A 9,281-nucleotide genomic window follows, 5' to 3' on the forward strand; every position below is an offset into this window, starting at 1 on the left:
ATTACAGTTAATAGACATATATTCATTCTCTGAATATAAATTCACTGGCAACTATTACTGTATTAACTGCGAGCTTCTTGACTGACCCAAAAAGACAGGCTAGGGCAGTGGTTCTCAAACTTCAGCATGCATCAAAATCACGTAAAAGAGAAGAATTAGAGAAAATAAATATAAACAGCTCTTTCAAAAGTCATGGATCAGAAGAAAAAATGAAGGGAGTAGAAGAGTCAACTCCTGTCTATTACATACATTATCTATATCAACGGGGAAAAGTGGAGCTCATTAAAGCACAAAGAGGGAAAAAAACCTGGATATAGGCTGAAATTATAAGAAACAGGTGGAAAAACTGATAGACAAAATCCATGAGTAGGTAAAAAAGGGGATAGAATAAGAGCAAGGATCTCTTTTGTCAGGAAACAGGAGGTTTTTTTTCTCTGTAATACAAGGGGTGGTGGAAAATCAGCTATGATCACAAACGTAAGAGAGAAGGGTGAGAAAATAAGTGAGTGCTTCCATTCTGGGAAATGAGAGGAGAAACCATTGGCTGAGAATGAGATGGTAAGAGGTGATTAAGGTCTTTAATACAGCAAAAAGTTTGAAAGAATTGTTTAGTATATCTTCCCAGAGGCCTGAATAATATTCTATTGTTAACAGTTATCATACTATATAAGATAGTAAATATTGTATATTTTGCTAAACTGTGTGCATAGACGTAACTGTACTAATCAGCATTTCAAAATGCTGTATTTTACTTTAAAAAGGACTAAGTATATCCTATCAAAATAATGTTTTGTAACTATGCTGGCCAATATGGTAGCTAGCCACTGGTCACATATGGCTATTTAACTAAAATTTAAATTAATTAAAATTGAATAAAATTTTATATTCAGTTCCCCAGTCACACTAGCCACATTTCATGTCCTCAACAGACACATGTGGCTGGGCTACTATATTTACTGGACAACACAGATACAGAACACTTTCATCATCACATATGATGTCTACCGGATGTCTATCAGACAGAATGGGCCTATACCAATGGTAATTAGTACATAAAAGAGATGTTAGCAAGAGAGGCTGATATCATCTGAAAAATGATTAGACTAAATACTGTAAATACAATCTACATAGCAATAGTGTTCAAAAACCCTATGAGTTATCAACTTTTAATAGTAGTGATACATTAAACACCACAATATTTCTAATGTCAGAGAACTAATTTTGGGTTAATTCATTTATCAATTGATAAAATAATCAGGCAAATGTATTAACATGTGAAAACTAAGAATAGGGAATTAATAAAAAGTACAGCCAATATACTCATTCTTTGATTATAAACTTACTGAGTACCTATGCATATGACAGAGAATATTTTAAACACACATATGCACATGCACGCACATAGAACATAATAGCTAGTAACTAAATTTCTAAGACCCTGAAATTTAATAACCTTGATGTAGTTTCAATATATCAATAAATCAATTGAATTCATAATATCTAAAAACTCAGTGAAGGGATAAGGTCTCAGGATATTTTTTAACTTCAAAAAAAATTCAAAGAAAAAGATAACAGCAGATCACATCAATAACTAGTTAAACATGAAAGACTGAACTAGAAAAACCAGTGAAGAAACAGAAAAGTTGTAAATCCAGAAAGAAACAAAGAATTCCAGAGGAGTCAACAAAAGCAGAGCAGAGATGTGAACCCATTTTTTGAAGATGGAAAGCAGGCTTAGCAAAGCAGAGGAAGCTGAAACCTAAGATCTTGAGAAGAAAGCCAATGTCTTTGTATCACAAAAACTAGGAAGATTTCAAAACTGAAGGAACCAAGAAGCAAAGAAAGCAGAGGTGAGATATATGACTGCAAAGAGAAGTGCTGGGTGTGGTTATGGCGCCAGCCACATACACTGAGGGTGGTGGGTTTGAACCAGGCCCGGGCCAGCTAAACAACTGCAACCAAAAAAAAAAAAAAAATAGCTAGGCATTGTAACTGGCGCCTGTAGTCCCTAGTCTAGTGGGAAATAGACGTTTAGTCCTTAGAGAAACTGAACCAGAGAGGCTCCTGACTCAGGGACTCAAGAACAGCCAGAAGGCATGGGGTGAGGCATCACACTGAAAAGAGGAAACAGAATGGCAAAAAACATACTGAGGGAAGAGATCCCCAGCAACATTGTCTCTCTAGGCTCTCAAACACAGGATATCCCCCAGGACCTCTCTCTGGAGAAATACCTATTTCTCTATCTACTGGGAGTGAGAGTAGGGATAATGACTAACAAAAATGGCAGCTGAATGTGTAATCAGTAAGTCTACAGTGATATCCACTGTCAAAAAATCCAGAGAGCAGGAGACAATTTCAAATAAAATTATGATGGCCAGTATTTATTGAGCACTTATATCAGGTACTTGCGTAAGGACTTTACCTATAAGGTAGGTATAATAAATATTCCTATTTAAGGATGAGAAAACAGAAGCCTGGAGAGTTTAAGGAATATGCTCAAGGCATATAGGAAGGAAGAGAGAGGTATGAAGGAAAGAAGGGAATGAGGAAAGAACTAAGGAAGGAAAAGAAAAATAGGAAGGAAAGAAAAAGGAAGGCCATTATGAGCCTGATATACAACTGGAAGACAATAATTATCAGCTGAATAAATGAATGAACATATGAAAATTTAAACTATAAAACTGTCTAGTTTTACTCATATGTGAATTTTTGAAAATGAAGCAACAGAAATTTCTGATAATAAAAGCATAGGGAAAAAAAGCTGTTAAGTTAAAATTCAAAACACAATTTATATTCAACCACTAGCTGGGGTATAAATCAATGTGACCTTTTTAGGGCACTTTGGTAAGGTCTACCAAAATTCTAAATGTACATGTGCTTTGGCTCCAAAATCTTATTGCTACAAATTTTTTTTAATAATTTTAAACATATCTGTATAAAATTACATAATAAACATGTAAAGATATTCACATCTAAACCCTATTTATAAAGGCAAAATAATTCTAACAATAGCTGAATGCTCAATGATAAGAGACAATTATTAAGTAAATTGTGGGAGTCATGAAGGAATATTGGTACTCCTGAAAAAATGGGGTTGCTCCTCAACTGGACTTCTTACACTAAATCTCCAAAGACAGTTCTTATCTGGAACCCCCTATAAGGAAGTTGTATGTAGGAGTAGGAGTATGTCACTCCTACTGAATGACATAAAGCAATGTATACCAAATGCAGAATTGCTTCTTGCATGGCTGTTTCTTCTAAAAGCATAGAGCAAAACATTAAAACATAGTCCAAAAAGGTCTGCAAAAGGCTAATTTATTTGGTTCACTATGTAGCTTCACCATGTGCTAACTTGTCCGAATGATACAACTTTGAATATTTAGAAAAATGAATTAAGGCCAATTGCAGTAGCTACTTGCTACTGCACTTTGGGAAGCCAAGGAAGAAGGACTGCTTGAAGTGAGGAGTTCAAGATGAGCTGAGCAAGAGCAAGACCCCATCTCTACAAAACGTAGAAAAATCAGCCAGGTGTGGTAGTGTGCCTCTCTAGTTCCAGCTACTCAGGAGGCTGAGGCAGAGGATCTCTTGAGCCCAGGAATTTGAGGTTGTTGTGAGCTATGATGATGCCCCTGAGTTCTAGCCCGGGCGACAGAGTGAGACTCTGTTGGAAAATGGGAGGAGGCAAAGGAAGGGACAGAGAACACACTGTTGAGAGTAGAACCAAGGAAGCAAGAGAACAAGTTATGAGGTTTTGCTAATGATCCACACAAGAAATAGTAGTGACCCAGAGGAAGGAGTGATCCAGGGAAGGAGTGACAGAAGTGGCTAGGAAGTCCAATTCTGACTATATTTTTAAGTGAAGGCAAAGACGATTTGCTGGTAACTTAATGTAGATATGGGAAAAAGAGAGAATGCCAAAGACAACTCAAAATTTCTGACATAAACAACTAAAAAGATGTAACTGCTATTTACCAAGATAGGGAAAACTGGGATGAGCAGGTTTGGGTGAGAAGAGAAGGCTCAGGAATCTTTAGAAGTCTTCTCTAATTATCATTTCCCTGGTAGACTTCTGACAGGAAATGAATAGCAGGCAACTCAGCTCTTTTTTCAAAGGCCTAGAGTTAGGTGCTGAGGGTGTAGCTGTATGTTCTGAAAGCCAGATAAGCTGATTCTGTTGAAAATCTGAAGCCCAATCTTCAAAGCTGCCCCACCCTTTTGCAGACATAACTGACAGAAGTACGTACAAGTTGATATACTTTTAGTCAGCACTTTCCTGCACTTACGGTACTATCAAAGAGTTAAAAAAGGAGAAGAGTTACAGATATTATGCTGAATAAAAATATAATCAAGCACAATTTTCATTTTTGGTCTTTTCTGTTTCCTTTATCTATAGCTCTCCATGTTTAAAAATTAAAAAGTCAATGTATTTCTTCGTTAAATAAGGTTTTAAGATGCTAAGAAATAGCCCAGTGTGGTGGCTCATGCCTGTCCTCCCAAGTACTCAGGAGGTAGAGGTGAAGGCAAGAGGATCACATGAACCCGGGAGTTCAAGGCTGCAGTGAGCTATGATTATACCACTGCACTCCAGCCTGGGTGAAAGAGCAACAAGACTCGATCTCTTAAAAAATAAAATAAAATTTTTAAAATTTTTAAAAGGAAGCTAAGAAGCCATCCCATAAGAGCAGTTATCATCTTCTAAAAATTTGCTGAGAAGTAACATATTTAGGAGCCACTGTTAGCTAGAATCCTTTAAAATCTCGGCAATTATAGGCCAATCTTCAGGACACCAAAAATAAGCACAGAGGTCTTTTAAGGTCTTATAAGTAACATAAGCAGGTAAACAGAGCAGTATTAATAAGAAAATCAACAAAACAAAACATCTCTAGTACGCATCAAACTTCAAGTCTTTGTCCTCAAATATACTAACAATATCCCAGAAAGAAATTTGAAGGAAAATCAGTAAAATTAAAAACAAAAAAAATCATCCATTTCTTTTATAGAAAACAATAAATATGATGTTTTCTGACAGGAGTAAGGAAAGAAAATTTAAAACATTAAAACCCTTAAATTATCAAATATCTTTTCCTTTAATTGCATTAAGTTTAAAAAAAAAAAAAAGGCAATAGTCTGTTCAGAAAAGGGTGACAAGGGTGCAACCTGGTCGCATGAAAACACAATCAGCCAATAGCAGGCCTGCCTTGGTCAGCACCCTTGCACAAAGATGATGCTACCTCACTGAGACTTTTGTCTTTACCTAGAATAATGCTCACTTTCTGCTGTTAAGTCATAAACTCCACCACTCATGGCTAGGCAGCCACCACTACATTCCTCTCCTGAACTGCCACTGGTTAAATACCCCCCAGAACCTATGAGATCTTAACAGAGTACAGACTTAAGAACTTTACTATGTGCACGATGAGACTGAATATATGCTTGAAAAAAGGGAACTCTCTGCATCTATCTGTCTTAAGAGTCAATATGGAACAATAAGGAACTAACAGGGCAGAAGCCTCCGATGAGGGATCTCTGGGCAGAATGTTGGTGACTGTTAGCTTGAGAAAGTCCTTTTAAGGACTCATAAGCTTTCTCATTTCTAAAATGAAGCCAATTTATTAGGCACATTAAAGTGCTACATGTAAAACACTATACACACCATCTGACACAAAGTAGTTCAATATTTTCAGAGTATAAATATTTCCAGTAATAGTCTTTATAACAACCATTTGTCCATCTATAAAGTAAGATTATTTTAACCGTGGTGACTTCAAAAGAAAGCTGGCTTCCTTTATTTTATTACTTTTTAATGTCTCCTTATGAGAAAAACATACACAATTATTATACAATGTCATTTAATTGTATTTACTTCTAAAAAATTAAAACAGCAAAATTATACATAAGATAAAAATCTCTAAGTAAGCTGGAATGGTGGCTCTGGCCTATAGTCCCAGCTACTCAAAAGACTGAGGCAAGAGGACTGCTTAAGCCCAGAGTTTGAGATTAGCCTGAGCAATATAGAAAGACCCTATCTCTTAAAAAGAAAAATCTAGATTTTTTTTTAAAAAGAAATAACCAAAAGCACCTTTAAAAAGAATAATGTAAACATGAATATATGGTTTATATATTATCAATACACATAATTACATAAAATCTTTTCTAATAAAGCAAAAACAAGTGAATAGTTATTTTGATATTGACATAAATGTTTATCTTATAATTTTTCAAAGTCATACACACTGATAAAACTGATAAATTAGCTGACAAAATGTCTCCCCCTCCGGAATATAAGCTCCCTTAGTATATACAGACCATGTCTATCTTGTTCAACTACTTTAGTCCTTGGCTTACAATAGGTTCTTGATAAACATTTGCTCAAAGCTATAGGTATTCATAATAATAAATACAAGCATACCTAAGTTCACAGAAAAACAGTAAGCTAAAGATTAATATTTTGTTATTTCTTGGGTCCAAAGCTCACTATTTGAAAAAGTTAGATGTAACTCCTGTTAAATTCAGACTGGTTTTTAAAAATCAATAATTACAAATATCAATAAGCAAATATTGCATTAGAAAACCGTAACAGGAATTCAGCTAGAAGAAAAATAATTACCTAAGCAGAAATCAGAAACCACAATTCAATAAGCTTAAAAAGCTTTAAATAGAGGAAATTTGTTACCAACACTGTGAAATGTTATTTGAGAGCACAAATAAAGTCTTATTATATCACTTCAGAGAATGGGACCTTCCTTAATACAACTCTGACCTGAAAATTACTCCTGGAATATCTGACTCAATTTTAGATACATTAACAACATTTAACAGCTATAGAAAAAAAATCATGTTCTGAAAGTGACAAAAAAGACAACCAGAAAAGAAAAAGATATAAGCTTTCCCTGTAAGAATTATATATAAATAAAATAGAATTGTAGGGTGAAAAATAAGAAAAAAGTTATAAAGCTGTCAGAGGCACACAAAGAATACCTGTATCTCAAGAACCTAACACAATACTAGTTACGTAGCTGGTGTTCAACAGGAAAGCGAAGAAAAGAAAAATTCCTTTTTTTGAGACCTTTAATAAATGTTTTAAAGTATTGTTATGTACAGATAAAAAATATAAAAGTAACAAAAAAATTTAAATACTTAGGATAAGCTAAATAGTAGATGGCAGGGACACAGAATATATTCATTTCATTTTAATTAACAAATAATAACTACATATTGAATATCTACCAAGAAACAGTACCAACGATCTTCTTTCTTCTTCTTTATTCCAAAAACATTTGTCGTACAAGTTAAATAAATAAAAATACTCTCTTTAACTGCACGTTGGCAGTAAAATCAGCATTATTTGCCAATAAAAATATACTTCAAAATTTTAAAGAACTGTCCTTAATAAGTCTTTAAAAGATTGGATGTTTTATACTGATTAATTAATACCATGGAATTCAAGGGGTTATAAATGACTTCTAAATATATGTAAGCCATATTAACAAAGCTATTCAAATTTTAGATAGGTAACAATCCATATTCAGTTCAAACAGGTAAAGCTATCCTTAGACAGCAGACCTCATGTTTCTCTCTTTAGAACAAAACTTCTATTCACTTCATAATTAAATTTGAAATATATATTCACTAAGGACTGTTCTGAAGCATGCAATGCCATTTCAGGGCACAAGATAAAAATAGTTCTGAATTTTAATTCATATCCTGTTTCAGCAAGACACAAAGGAAAATCTGTCACAACTGAAGAATTATTTTCCACCGCACCAAAGAGGCATGTTTTAAAATTAAAAACCATGAACAAATCTATCTAAAAAATAATTCATTTTTATATCAAACAGCTGCAGACCCTGTAATTGAAATAATGTATCTAAGGTTACAAATGAAAAGTGTTAGGTATCATTCTTGAAGTGACAGATTAAGTTCCTAATCTAGTTACAGTAATAGCCGTATTTGTAGTTTAACATAAATTAAGACCTTAATTATATTTGTGACTATTTTAAACAAAATAACAAATTCCTTTGTACCTGTGAATGTAATTTATAGCAAAGCCAGGTTCATTTTCCAAACCAATCTATTTCACACTGCACAAATACTCTGGTATAATGGTATAATGTAATTCTTGTTGTAGAATGTTCAAACAGTAGATTCACTAAAAGCACAGAAGAGGTTTGAAGATAAATGAAGATGCTATTCATTCAAGGATAATTTCATCTTAGAACTATATGAAGGATGTTTCACTCATGCAGGGTAGTGAATGGCCTCAAATTTAAGTGTATTTTCAGCTCAAATATAATGCTGCTAGATTGATTATGTTGATACTATATATCTAATAATGAAGAATTCTAGCCTTTTTCTGTTTAAAAAAATAGGCTGCTGTTTTTTCATCTTACTACTGTCTTTATTGCTGTTTAACAGCAACAAATTTTAAAATCCTGCTTGCTCTTTACTTTTTAAACAAGAAAAGTATGCAGTTGATATTCTAACTACAATCTCTCAGAACAATAGCCGTGTAAATTTCTACTAAGTTAAACATGTTTACATTAGTAAAACATTACCCTTTATAACTATTTTCCATTATTTTACTAATTACTAAAATGGCAACTCTAATAGCCACCTTATTCAATTGTGAATATATTTCATTGTCACAAATCCTATAAGAGTAATTTAAATATTTTATATACATCATACCATTTGTGTGTTGAGGGACTAATATTAACACTGAGATTTTTTTTAATCTACTAAACTGCTTGCAATTTAAGTTCACAGTTATCTTTATAAAGATCACATTTTATATATTTAAATCGTTCCAGGCATTATACGCATAAATCACCAAAATGCTTTAATACTTCTGGCATATAAACTCTAAGACAATCAATCTGAAGAATTTAAACCCAGTGTTATCAAATAAACATCTGTAGCCTCTATTTTCCTTGTTTAGAATACTAAAAAGGATTTTACAAGTCCCTTATCTAATAATGTTTACTAAATTCTCTTTACCCCTTAGCTTTTCTTTCCTTCTCCTAACCCTGACAGTGAATACAGAAGCCTCATTTTGTAGAGGACAAAGTGAGAGGGATATATAAACTTGAAAAAACCTAAAATTTTACACCTTATAAAACTTTTAAAATGTTATATCCATTTTTAAAAAGTTGTATTCTACTGGCTCGGCATCTGTGGCTCAAGCGGCTAAGGTGCCAGCCACATACACCTAAGGTGGCAGGTTCGGATCCAGCCCGGACCCGCCAAACAATAATAATGGCTGCAACCAAAAAATAGCCGGG

The 9,281-nt window shown here is 33.7% G+C and overlaps 1 protein-coding gene across 2 annotated transcripts in view; it reads right to left on the reverse strand.

Moving 5' to 3' along the window:
• The window catches only part of MTX2 (metaxin 2), a 58,278-nt gene that overhangs the window by 14,534 nt on the left and 34,463 nt on the right, over nucleotides 1–9,281 (reverse strand). Inside the window, exon 3 of one of the 2 annotated variants that reach the window (XM_023514161.1) lies at nucleotides 8,025–8,149. The exons of the other annotated variant lie outside the window; for it this stretch is intronic. The gene's annotated coding sequence lies outside the window, so the exon portion shown is untranslated. The remainder of the gene's footprint in view (nucleotides 1–8,024; nucleotides 8,150–9,281) is intronic. 2 annotated transcript variants of the gene reach the window in all.

Source organism: Otolemur garnettii, unplaced genomic scaffold, assembly GCF_000181295.1.
Source record: "Otolemur garnettii isolate 467f Iridium unplaced genomic scaffold, OtoGar3 scaffold00048, whole genome shotgun sequence".
In the NCBI taxonomy this organism is placed as follows: Eukaryota; Metazoa; Chordata; class Mammalia; order Primates; family Galagidae; genus Otolemur; species Otolemur garnettii.